Raw genomic sequence first — 18,170 nt, forward strand, 5'->3', positions numbered from 1 at the left:
TTTTGGTCCAATTTCAATATAAATTAGTATACAATCAGACTATACTAAGATTACATAGTTTTATGCCCCCGGATTGAAAGATCCCGGGGGTATGTTGTTTTTGTCCTGTCTGTCTGTTTGTCTGTCAGTCTGTTGTCAACTTTAACCTAGCCCATAACTATTGCGCTGTCTAGGGTAAGGCTTTAATATTTGATATGAGTGTTCATTATGACAAGACCCTTCCTTGGGTACCACCATATATAACCTTTTGACCTTGACCTTGGAGTTTGACCCAGTTTTGCAAAATTTTACCAAACTTTAACCTTGGCCATAACTTTTGAACGGTTGGTGCTAGGGCTTTCATACTTCACTTGTGTAATCTTTGTGACAAGACCTTCCTTTGGATACCAACAACTTTGACCCTTTGACCTTAACCTTGGAGTTTGATCTACTTTAAAAAAAAACTTTAACCTTTGCGATAACTTTTGAACAGTTGGTGCTAGGGCTTTCATATTTCACAAGTGTAATGCTTGTGACAATTCCTTTCTTTGGATACCAACAACTTTGACCCTTTGACCTTGACCTTGGAGTTTGATCTACTTTTGGAAAACTTTAACCTTGGCCATAATCTTTGATCGGTTGTTGCTAGGGCTTTCATACTTCACATATGTAATCCTTGTGACAAGACCTTTCTTTGGATACCAACAGTTTTAACCCTTTGACCTTGACCTTGGAGTTTGACCTACTTTTAAAAACTAACCTTGGCCATAACTTTTGAACGATTGGTGCTTCGGCTTTCATATTTCACCTGTGTATCTCTTGGGAGAAGGCCTTTCCTTTGGCACCATTAATTTTGACCATTTGACCTTGACCTTGATGTTTGACATACTTTTGAAAAAAAAACTTTAACCTTTTCCATATCTATTCAATGGTTGCTGCTAGGCCTTTCATATTTCACAGGTTTATTCCTCGAGACAAGACCTTAATTTGGGTATCAACATATTTGATTTGCATTGAGAAAGTTTAACCTTTGCTATAAGTTTCCATACGGGGGCATCAGTGTTTCACAAACACATCTTGTTTTATATCGGTTTTTAAATTTAATGAATAATGGGTTTTCATGGTTATTAAACATAGAAATATCTGTGAAATGCTTTCAAAAAGCTTACTCTGATTTGTATATAACTGGGTACACAAATAGACTACACTTAGATACATAATTATATTTATTTATAATACATAATTCTATTTTATTTATAGGTTTTTGATTTTCATGAATGGTGTTGCTATGGTTACCTAAAATAGAATTTTTTGAAATTTTTAAAGGCTAAACCTCTCTCTCTCTCTCTCTCTCTCTCTCTCTCTCTCTCTCTCTCTCTCTCTCTCTCTCTCTCTTTAGAGTTTTGGATGGATTTCAATAAAACTTTCTACATTAGTAGACTACATATAAGATACTAATTCTGTTTATCAGTTTTTGATTTCGATGAATTGTGTTGCGATAATAAACAGAAATAGGAATAGTTATGAATTTCTTTCAAATTGTAGTTTATAGTTGATGACTTTTTTTCTTTGTTACAGGTCTAAATATATGAATTCCACTGAGCAACAGTTACAATCGTCTCTAAATAATATTCAAAAGTGGACTGAAGTAAATGGTTTTAATTTTTCAAAAAACGAAACTGCATGTGTGCATTTCTGTTCCCAACGGAAAGCCCATGATGATCCGCATTTGCAATTAGATGGAGATCCAATAAAGGTGGTCAAAGAGATCAAGTTTTTAGGTGTCATTTTTGATTATAAATTATCTTTTATTCCACATATTAAAATGCTGAAGGAAAAATGTACAAAATGTTTAAATGGTGCCCCGTGTCAAGGATTACAACCCTCTTGGCACGCAAAAGATCGTTTCTCTGGTTTTCGAAAAAGAGTACACCTATTGGGGGCTGCCAGAGAACACCCAAAAACTTTCAATCCGGAACCTAAACTTCAACCGAAGAAATGTGGCTGAAATATTGCCGACTCGACGCTAAACAATAACAATTAATCAATCAATCAATCAGTCAATCTTTCAAATTGCTTCTCCTTCCATAGTTTTGGTCTGATTTCAATAAAGCTTGGTACATAAATAGACTTCATCAAGATTCATAATCCTATTTTTCGGTTTTTGATTTTAACAAACTTGTTGCCATGATTACTTAAAAGAGAAATTTCTCAGAAATTCTTCCAACAGGCTACTCGTTCTATAAGTTTTGTCCAATTACAATTTCACAAAAAGAGACTAAAGTAAGAATCATTATTTTATTTATTACTGTTGCCATATTTCGAGTTCAAAGGCTACTTTCCTCTATCTTTGTTAAGTAAAAATTGTAAAGCTCCAGTCTCGTCAGAAACTGCTGCTTTCTATATGGTATATGCTTTCAAATGTAAATAAACATATCTGGACATGATTCATGAGAACTAATGGTCATGAGTAGATTTTAAATGTAATACAGACAAACAGACCTCGTCCATTAGGACTCGTCACATAAATATCTCAATTCCCTCCGAGCTTCTCTTTGCGCACGGATAAGCTGGACAAGTGGAAGATCATATTAGGTTGTTCCACTAGGTGTCTGGTTTCATGGCCGATGAGGCCACATTCGTTTATAATCTTGCCATTTTTATGACCTTCCTGACCACAGATCGTTTGTGTTGTGGAAAAGAAAAATCTCATAAATCCGTCTGGCAGAATACCTGGCTCTTAAGATATTAAGGTAAACATAAGACTAAAATAGAAACCTATTTTATGTAGTCTATGTTTTATTGGTTTCCCCAGTCAGTGTTCCATATTGTACACATATAAGACAACAGTGGGAGGACCTGACTAAAAGAAACACAGATCAAACAAATACAAACCAATGCAGAGATTTCATATTCTATTCAATGTTTTTAAAAGAAAAATATATGAAATACATATATTTATTAAAAACTCTTAAGAAAAGGTTTCTGTTATCCCGTGGCCTATTGATTTACGCTGAATAAAATACAGTAACAAGAGAAAATGAAAACTATAATCTGTAAACAGATAAGTGCCATTCGTCGTCAATTTGTAACACAAGTTAGAAGGTTATGCAGTTTGGTTGTCAAACGGCTAACTAATATAACCAAACAACGAATAATTCGTTTTCGTTAAATTGAAAATAAGTATGTTTCTTTTGCAGTTAAACCTTCTACCTCCTGACCTCCACTATATGGCCCCTCTGACATGACCTTCACCTTTGACATATGATATAGAGTCAAGGTCATGAAAAACTATTAGTTCATTAGCGGCAACGAACTCAATATTGAATATCATTGTAATCATGCAGGAATTTGAAACATTTCTCAATAATTGGCTAATGACTTGATTCTTATCACATTTTTTTTTCTTAGGAGATGATAATCTTTCAAAACAAAATTACATTTTGGAAACAGATTGATATTTTTAAGATTCCTAAATAAATAAAGTGATAAATATGTTTTTAGTACCTATTAACTAAAAAAATCTTTTTAGTACTTCTATAGATGAATAGTTTTTTAATTTCTTTTTATTAATCTTTAAGTTAAACTGAAGGGTTTAAATTTGTGAAAATATCATTTAGAATACAAGGCACAAAAACCGTGAATGGAAAACGGACCAAAACACTCATTTTGTTGTAAAAAAAATCCTTTAAGTAACCATGAACTAAACTAAAGCAGCAAAAAGTTAATTTTGATTGTCCTGGATTTTTTTCTCGCAGCCTTAGTCTAATTGTAGATTTTATTTAATAATTATTAATAATGATGATTAGAAAATAAAATACAAACTATTAGTTATTAGTTTAGTTATACTAAATTGAAAGAACAGGATTTTGTTCTGACCACTAAAGACTAAAAATTATACCGATTTGAAACTAAAGAAAAAAAATTCTGAAACTAGATAACTGATGTTCAAGTAAAAGACAAATGAACTATACATAAAAATTCAAAAAGTAAACTTGAATTTAAAAGTCAGACTTTCATTGTTCTGTCCATTGTCCACCGAGATGCATTTCTAGATTCTGGTGAGCCGTAAAATTTCCCGTACGATGGCCGTGACATATTTACATTAAACGATACGTCGCACACAACCTCTGATGGTCAGCACTAGAAGGTACGAAGAAAGGTAGGTCGGCTGGGTTCTAATGCTTAACATGTCGGTCAGTTGCTTTAGGGGTTCACTGTATTATTTCTTGACAAATACCTGTACTTTAACAGTTGCACATGCTGGTGACAATGGAAATATCAAATGGCGAGTGTCAACGTGGTATACGGAGTTTCAACCTCAAAATGAAGAGACGAGGTTCCGATAAGACTTTGAGGTTTATTAATCCAGAACTTCTTTGCAAAACCTTTAGATTAATGTTTTATTGAATGCTTGAAGCATGTCTTCCATGATTGAGCCCGCAAAGGTATTGTCCTTTCTGACATATTTCATTTTACCAAATAAAATCTGTATATGTCAGAAAGGACAGTATCCTTGAAGTTTTTGTTTAACTTTCTAACATCATATGTGATGTTTGCAATAACACTTACAGACTTCACTCGTTCACTACTTTCTCATAGTAATTTACAGATCCAGGCTTTATGAAATCAAAGAAAACTCTACATAAGAAGAAGTGACACTCTTATAAAAAAAAAAAAAAAAAAAAACTACATTTAAATATATCGAAAACATTTGTGGATTGACAAAAACTCATTTTCATTCAAGTTACGACTTGAATCCCAGCTAGTGAACTCGAAATAGAGACAACACAGACCAACCTATCAGGTATGTTTTGTATATGCTGTGTATTGTTTTCTGAATCCCTATCGATTTTTAATCCGAAGCAGGCTACTGACAAAAAAGTGAACGTTACAAGTTTTAACAATCTCGTTCAAAGTATAAGCATTTTGGAAATTCTAATGTCATTATAATGATCTTGTTTGCATACAAAGCCTAGCGTTTGGTCGTATTTTACTGGCATGTTTCATACCAATTCTTAAGCCGTTGTTTTTATACTTATTTTGACTACTGATTACTTCGTTTACCTGATCAATACAGGGAGCTCACGACGGGGGTGGCCGGTCGATAGGGGATGTTTACTCCTAACAACTGACTCAGAGGGCTCACGACGAGTGTGGCCACTGTAAAGACGAATAATGACCCCCATAGAATAATGACCGGGGGGTCATATTTCAACGACAAAAAATGACCCCCCACCCGTAGAAAAAAATATTTTTTTGTAGAAAAAGAGACCTAGGGGTCAATTTTTTATGTGTGCTACCTATAAAAAATTGACCCCCGTTGAAAAATGACCCCCTTTCCAACAGAGTGCATGTTCAAAATTTATAACGGGTGACTGATGCCAAGGTTTGAACCTCAATGTTTGATATTCTTCTTTATGCCTTTTTTGACCAACACTGGACGAACGCGCAATTAAAATGCAATAAAACCGCATTACATTTACCTGCATATTTCTATCTTTTAAGCCTATTGTGTTCTCAGCATATATTGAAAATCGCAAAATGGCTACTATTGGTTATAACTGTTAACGTAATTTCCCTTTATGACTGTCTTCCATTTGTTTCATATTTGTATATTTGACTGATTATAGACATTCATAGCTAAATAACAGACAAGCGGGATGTTCTGGCTTTTCATTGGTAAACATGTCTCCCAAAGTAATCAGCATGCTTTGAGTAGGATCAACCTTTTTTTAAAAAAATGAAGGGAAAAAAAGAATGAGATAAGGTTTCAGAAATAAATACGGAAAGTTATGCAATGTATTATATATGTAAATTTTGAATGACATGAAAAGTCGTGCAAATGAGGTAGAATGTATCGAAAATGACGTAATAACTCGTGCGAACGACATACTGTGGATATATATATTTCTTAATAAAAAATGGTGAAGATAACGAACAGTGATGATTTTAAAATATCCACATTGAGTACAAATTTGTTAACAGGGCATAAAAAAGGACCCCCGAAAATTGCAGAGGTGGGATCAGGTGCCTAGAAAGAGTAAGCATTTCCTGTTGTCCCGTCACACCCGCCGTGAGAACTCTGAATAAATCAGGTAAACGGGACATTCCGTTGTCGAATTTAGTATAAAAACAAGGGCCAAACAATTGACCTAATTATAGGTTTTATTTGTTGACAGGGTCATTGAAACGACCATTAAATCTACGAAATGCTGACTTTAAACGAGGTTGTTCAAACCCCTGTAACATCAATTTACATGTATCTGTCAGTAGCCTGTCTCGATTTAAAAATTAATCGTGCTCTTGGGTATCGAATAAGTTGGTAGACGTAAACATTATATGCAAATGATTGCAGAATATTACTTCATAAATAAGGAAAATTGACAATAGAAAAGGCTGAAGTCATCCCGTTTGTCTGACAATTTAGTTGTTAGTTGGTCTTTATGGTCTATAGTCAGTAGAACGTCCAAATATGAAGCAGACGTGGCAATCATAAGAAGGACATAAAATTTCTGCATGTCTGAAATATATACAATCTTAAAATGTGCATTCAATTTTATTTATAAACAGTGGTCTACTCTATGGGAATTTCTTTTCAAGTATATAGAAGTAATACAGGAGAATCCCAGTATAATGTACATTCAAGTCTGTTAACATGGTCGTCTGAGAATATGATACATACATGTAAGAGGAATATTTTTTAATCAACTTTAAAACAGTGATACATTTGTCAAATCAATATGGAAACATTTTCAATACAGTGTATATTGAAGTAGATTAATGTTTTCAATTTATAATTAAAGACAAGACTATATTATTGACCTTCAAGGGGAATACATGTATAAGGATTTATTTTTCCTACATTAAACTAAAAATAGATTGAAAACAATTCTGAAAAGTTATTTCACCTGCATCTGAATTCTACTCAAGTGAACATAATATTCAGGCACAAAGAATCGGAGAAGAGGGAGGGATTGTTTTAGCAATTTCTAATTTGAAAATGTTCATTGAAAGTCTTTTAACCACCCCCTCTTTCTTATACAGTATAGTTAAAAAATCTCTCCTACTTGAGAGTGAACAAGATGAACATTACATTCAGGCATATAGAATCAGGGATGGGGTGTCCACCCCCTTCCATTTCCATGAAGGTATTCTTTTTTATTTTTTCGCTTGAAAATGGTCATTGCAAGTCTGGTTGTCCTACCCCCAACTTTTTGATACAATAGAGTAAAAGAAAATTCCACTTACATCAATAAACTTTTTGAGGGGTTCATCAAAGATATTTTTAACTAAAAGTATTTTTTGACTCTTATAATGCGCCATTTCCCCTTTCGATGCTATGCCCGACATTTATTTTTTCTACATTGCACCAAAACTACATTTCAAATGCAAAAATAATACTGGTTATGCTTATGTTAACTCCTATTCTTTCACTGTGTTTGGTTAGACTTGAGCAAATGTAAAGAAACTTGACATGTCTGCGTAATCAGTTTGTATCAATTTAATCGTTGAATCATATAATAAAACAATTATTGCTATTTTTCTGTCAGGACGATCAGTGATTTTCCACCATCGAAAAACAAAGCTGTGACGGTACATATTGTCGTTTTGTACATATTGTAGTCGGCGACAATATGTACCTACCCTCACTGCACATATTGTCGTCCATCGGTATATATTGTCGCCGGTGTAACGACGAAAAGTGACCCCCGTAGAATATTGACCGGGGGTCATTTTTCTACGTAGAAAAATGACTCCCTTTTTCGTAGAAATTATGGCCTGGGGGTCTTTTTTCTCCGTGTGGGTTGTAGAAAAATGACCCCGTAGAATAATGACCCCGTGACTTTTTTTTTATACAAAAAACTGGTTTTGTTAGGAATATTCTTGTTAGGCAAATACGTAGAGGTAAAATCACGCAGCTTAAAAGCTTTAAAGTTTAAGTAACAAAAGGTTACACTATACCTTACATGTACATCAATAATACAGGATGTTTTATCCCATTAAAGGAAAACAATAATTATAGGCTATTATGCTGTTCGATGACTATAAGAGCAAACATACGTGCTCTTAGATTTGTTTTATCAAATTTTATATAAAAAAAAAGTTTCCAGAGTCTTCATTTAAAAAAAAAACAAGATTAATTGCTTAGCTGGTGTCAGAGAGAGAAACTTACATATGAATAAAAATGCATGGTTTCTGTATATAATTGTAATGATCCTCTTTAAATTTTACTCTGGGTAAATAATGTAAAAAAAAAAAAAAAAGAATGGAAATTAAAGTCTTAAGCGTTTTTTTTTTCTTTAGAAGTTACAAGAAAGATTAATGTTTTCGAACCCTACCCAAATAAATCTTCGTGAAAGAAATTGGACAATTGTTAAAAAAATTAGATCTCATATATATCTCTGATTTTCTGGTAAAAAAATATAATGAAGATTAAGGAAGATTAAATTTGTGTAAAAATAACAGACAGGACTAATTCAAAATTCCTCTGATATTCGATCTCAGAGACACAAAAAATGGTTAGCTCAAAATCTTTACCAATGTCTTTTGTCGTTTGCTAGTGTCAACAAAGCCTATAAACAAAATGAGGCCTTTTACATAAAAAAAAATTGATTAGTTAATGAAAGAGATGTTTGGTATACTAAGAATTGACACAAGTTTATACACAGTAGTACGTATTTCCCCTTTCTAGTTACATGTAATAATTTTTACCAATAGAAAAAACCGAATGTTGCATTATGAAAAAGTTTCTCAGCCTAATTTACATACATGTATTATTTTTTTCCCTAAGTATGAATGGCAATATTAGCACAATTGAAGTTGCGTTTGCAAGACTCCATAGAACTGTGCCATAAATATTGTAACACATATTATGTTCGAATCAAGTACCTGGTTCGTGTCAGCGTATCTATAGAGGTAAGTTTTGAGGGAGTGGGTAACGAAGATGTAACCCACTCTTTAAATTTTCTAGCCTTTAGAAAAAACAATCTGGCCATGTCTTTCCTATACACAAATTAAGCGATCTTGCTGTGTGAAACGAGGTTTTAAAAATATGAGTTTTTAGGATAAAAGTGAACAAAAATCTTTTTTTTCTTACATCAAAAATCCTAATTATAAGGAGTTACATATAATGCTTATGTGCATGATGATGTAAATTATACATGTATCTATATAAAGATCAAGGAAGGGGAGTATATTGCCAGTATTTCTATCACAATCGAAGGGCACTCCTAACAAAAAGAACAATGTTCACTTAGGACCTTTTTTGGCCCTGTGAATTTCTGAAAAACTGAAACTGATTAGTTTTAGTTGACAATGCATTTTAAATTTCATTTAGACATTTGGCGATTGCGAATCTACCAAAAATGACGTAATTTTCTGCTAGTCAATGCATTATGACGTCATGAAATGCGTCATTTTCCTCATATCCTGAACAATTCTACAAAAGCAGCCAATTTTTAAAGCTATTTTTCGATATTTAATATAGAGCGCAATTTCTGATTTAAAATATGCAATTATTTACTGATAGAACCGTTTCTGAGGATTACAAAACATGTTTTATTTTTTAGATCAGAGGGTGCGTTCATATTATTTTTCTTCTCTGAAATTACTTAAATTTACCTGTTTTCCTTAAAATTCAAGAACATTGCAATTCCATAAAGCTTGTTTTCCAAGACCTGGACTTTTAGGAGAAATATTTTAATAGGAAATGAAAGCACTAAGTCTCTACTTTAAATATCTTGATGTTTAAAATGGAACATAAGGTGATAGTCAATAAATTGGTATATCTACAGGGCCATTTTATGCATAAAGTGAACCCAGCTCTTTACTATAGTAAACTATAGGTAACTATAGTTTACTATTATTAACTATAGTAAATACTTTGATACTTTGATTAACTATGAAACTTTGTTTGGAACTTTTTTTGAGATTTCAAAGCTGAAACTTTTTTAAATTGATATCAGTAATGTAAAACTTTGGGATGATATGTTAATGAACAAGAAATACGAGGGGTAATAAAAAAGTTCGCGAATTAATTGAATTACTTCCATAAAAAAAATCAGATTTCGATGTTTATTATGTTTCAAAGTGGTCCTCTCCGATTTGAATGCACATCAGCCTTCGTTCTGCCCATGCGCGAATTACGTGATCCAGGCGTTCACGTGACATGCTCCGTAGCGTTCTGTTCACAGAAATTAAAAGATTTTTCCGAGTCTTATATATTTCTTACAATGCAAGTTATTTTTTATAATAAGAATAGCCCATTTGTCACAAATAGGATTGGTGGATTAGGATATCTTTTCCCAGAATGAGCATAGTGACCATCACAACCCGACTCTTTTGTATTGGGATGCGTCGTTTATCCATTGTGGATAAAGTATAGGCGCCTTCTTTTTATCATATATGATATGTTTAAAAATCTAAGGTAAACGATATTTTAGGGATTCAATAACTATATTATTGTTAAGATATTCAACTATTTTTTAGCTGTAATTTGGCGATCTTTCGTTACAGATTGCTCAACTAAGGACACATCTCTTCCCAAGCTTGCTTTCACAGGGAACCAGAACAAGCATCATTTTAACCACCTCCCTTCCTTTACTAAAACAATCAGTCCAATTAATGATGGAACTTCTGCCATGTCTTTTTGTTTTCATAAATCGTGTACAAATTATCATATGCTACTGAAAAGGAATTTCTAAGATAAACGTTAAACTTTAAAGCCGTTCGTTGCTCAAGTACGACTGAGTCAACCATTTTTTGTCACGTCATCTACATATTGAGTCATTTTTATATTGTGACGTCCAAACGTGGAGCAAATATCTACTATTTATAGAACATGTTTATGACTAAATGTGTGCCAAATTTCATTTTGATCTGAACTGTGGTTTTGTTTTTGTTTGTTTGTTTATATTGTTTAACGTCCCTTTCGAGAATTTTTCTCTCATATGGAGGCGCCACCACGTGGAGAGCTTAGACTTATATACTCGGCATGCAGAGCCATTGAGCAATGAGGGATCTTTTTCGTACCAGCACCTACTGCGACACGGGACCTCAGTTTATACGGTCTCCACGTCCCACAGTGGGATTCGAACCCGCGACGTAAGGATCAACTCCTTACTCTGCGACTCTAGAGCGAACGCTCTAGCTACTGCGCCACGCGGGCGACCTGTGGTTTTGTAAATAATGAGATAGTTCACGAACTTTTTGATCACCCCTCGTAGTTCACTAAAATATAAAAAAAAAAAGTGCACATATAAATTTAAGAACATAAAATATCACAATCATATATCCAAAAATACTTTGATTTACTATAGTGAAAACTTTGATACTGCAAATACAGTTAACTTTGGTAAACTATAGTTTTTTTTTTGTTTTTTTTTTTTTGTTTTGTTTTTTTTTTTTTGGAGACTATCAGTGTTTTTCATATAGCGATCCTGATACATGCCCAATATATATAGTGTTTCATAGTAAACGTTATTAAGATACATTCGTTTTTTTCCCTGACAATAATTGTAAGTACACAAATTACAGGGGAAACAAGAAATCTATGACCCAGTGCTCTCTAGTGATACCCCACCCGCACAGACAAACGGACAAGATTTGTACCAAAATGAATATCACTGTATAGCATGCCGAACCAAATAGTGTATTTCAAGCATCTGCGATGAGTTGTTGCAGAGAAAACTGCGACGAAAAAAATGTTTCAGAATGACAGACAGACACAAACACTCACCCCGTACACACAACAGAGATATTTGCAGGGTACAAAGTATATACCCCCATTTCCTTCGAAGGGGGGTTTTTATTATTCATGCAATAAATAAGGATAAATGAACCTAAAAGAGGGAAAAAGATATTACATGATATTAAAAATGAAGCAGTATAATTACAGTTAATGATAGCATCTCCATATTGGACGCTTCATATGCCGTGCTTTCTCTAATTTTTCCTTGTCTAAAAATAATTATACAATACGTTTTTGTTTCAATGCAATGGTGTATCCAGAAACTGATACATGTAAAAGCTGGGGTGGAGGCAGGTTGAAAGCGGGCACAAATTTTAAGCTAGAAGTATGGGGCCACAAACATGTCCTTTAAATAGTTTCCGATAACATCCATTCCATACAGGTATATCGTTGTCAGAAACATATCATATCATATCATTTTCGGAACAAAACCTGTGAGAAAAAAAAAACCAAAAACCAAGAAACAAACAAAACGGATTATATATACGAGTATATAATGATAGCTCTATATATATATATATATATATATATATATATATATATATATATATATATATATATATATATATATATATATATATATATATATGAATTTATTCTCCTCAATAATGTATACTCAATATGAATTATGAATTTATGCTCCTCAATAATGTATACTCAATGGGATGCAAGCAAAAAAAAAAAACATACCACGTACATTGTATATCATGCTAGTATTGAGAAGTGGCGTTAAGGAGGGGAAGGTACTTGCTCCTCCTCCAATATACATTTGAAAGAAAAAAATCAGGAGACTCTAGGCCTTCACCGACCCTCCCCAACATCGGATTAACGCATATCACACCACATTTCTAAAGGTTTAATTATAAAATATAGTGAAAAAGTAGGGGGTCAGATTTCTACGGGGGTCATTTTTCAACATGTGTGCAGTCGTAGAATTACTGGCCTGGAAGGGTTTTCTACGGTCGAAAAATGACCCTACTTGCCGTAGAAAATTGACCGGGGGGTCATTTTTCTACGGAGAAATTTGACCCCCCGGTCAATATTCTACGGGGGTCACTTTTCGTCGTTACACCGGCGACAATATGTACCGAGACGAGCCTTATTTTCTTCCTGCATAATGGACGACAAAATGTACAGTCAAGCACCAGCACATATTGTCGTCGGCGACAATATGTACAGTCAAGGTCGGCATATATTGTCGTCGATATATTGTTTTGACGAATACTAGTATTTACTTGAGAAAGGAAAGAGAGATTTACAAACACACACACACGCGCGCACGGAGGGAGACAAACAGCATTTCTAACAATACTGCATGTAGGGAGAAAACTTTCTGGGCAGAAAATTGTGTCCAGGATTGATGTACATCACTATGATATGTCAAAATACCGTAATTCTTTGAGACATCTGATAAATCAGCCTATTCTTTTTTCTTGTAAAATATACTTGGGAGATTGAATACACGTTTTAGTTTTTTTGTTCAGTAGTAATGATTTTTTTGGAAATTAATTTTGCGTTTTTCTTATATACAATCATATGTAGATTAATTGGTGTTGAGGTTCACATTTTTAGATCACCTGAGCTGGAGTTCAAGTGAGCTTTTCTGATCGCATTTTGTCTGACCGTGCTTCTGTCTGTAAACTTTTCACAATTTCAGCTTCTTCTCAAGAACTACTGGGTTAATTTCAACCAAACTTGCCACAAAGCATCAGTGGATAAAAGGGATTCAAGTTTGTTCAAATGAAGGGCCAGGCCCTCTTTCAAGGGAAGAAGTTAAGGATTAGTAAAAATTTAGTGACATCTTTTAAAAATCTCAAACACCACTGTGTCAGAAATGATGAAACTTATGTGAAAGCTTCATTACGACTTGTAGATTCAGTTTTACATGTATTCAGATCATGTCCCTCGAGGCTACAATAGGTGATCAAATTTTTTTCAAAGAATATTTAGAAAAAAAAAATCGTTCATTTTTTGTGCTGGGTCAGAAGAGATGATACTTATGAGAAAGCTTCGTTTTATAGCGTACGATCAATTTTGCGTAGCTGGCACGAAAAAAAATCCCTAACTGCTCAATGACCATGAGTGCCAAGCATAGATCTAAAGAACTACACACGCTAGCTCTCGATTCCCGCCTACATTTTACACCCATTTAATTCAATACTAATGACAATTTGGCCGTAAAATCTTTGTTGAATGCAAAGAACAGTTCAATAGTAATTTTAATTCCAGTGTTAAATAGTTATTTACCTCTAATTCCAGCTCTTTGAATAAGGGGGGTAGACGATATTTTTCATTGAAATCGGGCTTTAAAGCATCACCACGTTTTAAAATATTCTTGGATATGAATAAATTTTCCTCAGATCTTTTCTTATGTATTACTCATATAAAATTAAACATATATCATTAATAAAATGCAATGTTTTAATTGTTAACCCAAATGATATTGGTAAAAAAAAAAACCATTTTGGTAGTTTTTTGTCTGTAAACATATGTTCCCCCCGTGAAACAACAAAAGCTTTGGTATGAATTTGTGAAAGGACAGTCCATATTACCTGTAAAAAGGAATTTTGTTTCACGGGGGGGGGGGGGGGGGTCCGTTGTTTTCTATAGTGAAAAATCACAAGTTTTACCAAAATTATAGAGTTATCTCTCATTGTTTTCCCAAAGAAGTAATGTCTTATGAAAATTCATATGAATATCTATATAGAAATGAAAAATCATTCAAATATGTTAACTTTTGAAAAATGACTTGGAGGTAGGAGGGAGAACAATACTATAGTTTGCAGTTCTTTGCAGCCCTCCACCGGCAAGTGGTGACGTCTACGAATAAAAAAAATCTCTAGATGGTCATTATAAAAACAAAGACAAAATCATTTTTGTTCAAATTATGACCCCATGGAATAGGTTGGGATCACAATGGGTGATTAAAGTCTTACATAGGAATATATACAGAAAATATTTAAAAATCTCATAAACCAGACAGATATAGGACCGGTGCATCCCCCCTCCTCCCCCACCCCCCGGTTTAATTTTTTGTCTGCTTTGGTAAATTCTGTTTGTTTAACTTGTATATACTCTCAATTTAGTCCACAGATAAAATTTCATATTTCAGTAATTTACTTAACATATACAGTAACACACTTTTACATGCAAATGACTTTTTAAAAAAAATTTAGCTTGTCAAAAAAAATTCTGAACCACCGTCTCTTTTGTCTGGATCCACCACTGATAACAGCAGTAAGCCCGTGAATAATGATACGTATATGGGAGTTTCCTCAAGTAGCGCAGATTCAAGCATCTTCATATCAAACCGGGCCTAGGTTTGGGCCACAATAAGCGATCAATTTTTTACATAGGAATATAATTCTTTAATAATTATCTTCTCAAAAAGAGATTAAGGCAATGCAACAGAGCAAAACAAAGCAATGATTAGTCATATTTATATGGATTGTTGATTGATTGATTATTATTATTATACCTCTACTGAATTTTTCCCTATATAACATTAGATCGCTAGATGTGACTATTTCCCTAGAAATCATTTTAAAAGAATGGACTAATCCCCGTGTGTTAGTCAAGTGAGCTAATCCGCGCTTCGAAAGCTAATTCCCGGTTATCCGTAATCCTCTAGGTTTTACATTAAAATTGGTATTATATGTGAATGGACTAATCCCCGTGTGTTAGTTCATTGACCTAATCCCTGCTTTGAAATCGCGCTATCTGAATCCTCTAAATTTTACGTTTGTATCGGTTTAATGAAACAGTTAAAAGTAAATCATTGAGGCTTCGCCTCGGGAAATAGTCCTGGCCTTGGGGAACTGAAATCTTGCTCAATGATATACCTTAACTGTAAATTGTTGTTTAACACCGAGTTGGCAATATTTCAGCCATATTTAGTGTATATGGCTATTTTTGAAGTTCATAGTTTCTCTGGCCATATTTATATGGATCATTGCCGTGCATTGTCATGCGACATGTTCTGATGGATGACAATATGCACAGTGAGGGTAGGTACACATTGTCGCCGGCGGCAATATGAACAAGACGACAAAATGTACCGTCAAAATCACGCTGCATGAAATAGCATACGAGACACGTCAGTGTGATATACACCCCAATTACATTCACAAAACTACCAGAAAACAACAAAAGAAGTCTTTAAGCAACAATATCTGTGGGGCGACAATATGTACAGTGAGGGTGAGGCACATAATGTCGCCAGCGACAATATGTACATGTGTTACTTTTCAGCCGGCGACAATATTTACCGATGGACGACAATATGTGCAGTGAGGGTAGGTACATACTGTCGCCGACGACAATATGTATAAAAACGACAATATGTACCGTCACAAATGCTCTCCTCGCCTTTTGTACTCAATAAATCTTTAACTCCACTTGATTCTGAATCATTAAATTGACCTTAAAAACAGCAATGATTGTATGATGTAATGAGATCAATATATCATCGATTTATTCCCAATGAAGCTCAAGTGAGCATTTTGGCCCTTGATTTATTATTTTTATTTTGCCCCCTAAAAGTTTCAACTTTAATCCGTTCTAATTCACAAGGGGTCATTATTCTACGGGGGTCATTTTTCTTCACGTAGGGTATGCAGGTTTTTAGGGTTATGACACTTTTTCTACGGGCAAAAGGGTCATTTTTCGACGTCGAATAATGACCGGAGGTCATTTTTCGCCGTTGAATAATGACCGGGGGTCAATATTCGACGTCGAAAAATGACCCCCGGTCATTATTCTATGGGGGTCATTATTCGTCTTTACACCGGTCTATAGGGGATGTTTACTCCTCCTATGCACCTGATCTCACGTTTTGTGTTTCCAGAGGTTCGTGATTTTGCCATGTTTACAATTCGTATTGTTTATAAGATTACGAGATCATTCACCGTTTCTAATCTTTATCTTTATCATTATATGCAAAGAAATGTTAAATTTAGGTAGTCAAGTTAGCAAACACTTACGGACAGAAAAAATTCTCATTTTATGATTGAATTTCGTTGTTTATTTTCATTTCTGTGAAAAACTTGCTGTGTTTACATGAATTTGTGAGATCATTTTAATGATACAATGTGCTAAACAAAATCTTCTATATTAGTATATCCTTACATTGTATTTCTGAAATCTAATAAAACATATAGATACCTAACTTTGTCTCTGTTCGTCTGTTTCCAGCATTAAGATCAGACACAAGGATAATTAAAAGGTTTAAGACTTAAAATTAAAAATTGTACCTTGTCTTAAAGTTTTATAATAGACGCATATAAAATTAAAATTTTTATTAAAATTGTTTCTCTTTCACGTTGTAAATTTTCACTTTCAAGTGTCGGGATATAATAAATATTCATTTTATGAAATACTGAAATTCTGACTTAAGTCCACGACTGTTTCATGATCCTGGGCCTGCTTTCTGAAGTACTAGTAAGTGTACAAAGAAAATAACTTAATTGAGGCCATCTTTTAAAAAATCTTTGTTTGCCCTCTCAGACTGGCTGAAAATGGCCTGTCTCAAAACTTTTTAACCTCCAGGAAATAATAATTTTTTTCTTTTCATTCCTGAATTTTTTCATACCGTCAATAAGTATTTTAATTTTAATTTTATATTGATATATTTTGAAAATGTAATTGTATTGGGGAAAAAATTTACCACGTACCTACCGACTCAATTTTTTTTTTACCCGAGTGGGGAGAGGGCAACAAAACTACGGCCTGATATATTGTAAGAAGAAAAGATCAGTTATTCTTTTTTTTTTTTAAAAAATATTTATAATAGTACAAAATGTTATTCTTCAGTACAATGGGCTTGATTCAGGTACTGTACAGACTTAATCAAGGTGCATGATAATATGTACATGTAAACCACTTCACAAAATGAAAACAAGGTTTAATATGTGCTCTGAAAAAATATGAAGATACAAACAGTAATCAAACTCAAAGGTCCATTGGAACAATACAAGTTGGGAGCACAGTAAACACATCGACCATAGAAATTAACTGTCGAAACTAGGAAATCCTATTTGTGTGTGTGTGTGTGAGGGTGTGTGTGTGTGTGTTGGTGGGGTGGGGTGACTTTCTTTGACACTTTGGGACATTTTTTTTCTAATCCTGGATTTTGCCAGTCCCCAAAAGGGGGGAGGGGCAGCATCAAAATACTATCCTCAGAAAAAAGTTCTATTGGCTTGACTTGGAAATTTAAGGATAAATAACACTAACTTTTCTTCAGAAATATGAAATAATATGAAATATGAAATAATTCTAATAGATTTATGTTCTGTTCATATAGATAACTTGAATAATGTTATCCAGAGTAGATATTGAAATTTTGCAAAATTTTAAAGAAATGTCAAAAAATGTATGCATAAATTTTCACATAGAAAATGGCACAAAGTCACATATTTAAACACCAAAATTCACAATGATA

This window comes from Saccostrea echinata, unplaced genomic scaffold, assembly GCF_033153115.1.
Source record: "Saccostrea echinata isolate AGI-Se365-2 ecotype Australia unplaced genomic scaffold, CSIRO_AGI_Sech_v1 ptg000014l, whole genome shotgun sequence".
Lineage (NCBI taxonomy): Eukaryota > Metazoa > Mollusca > Bivalvia > Ostreida > Ostreidae > Saccostrea > Saccostrea echinata.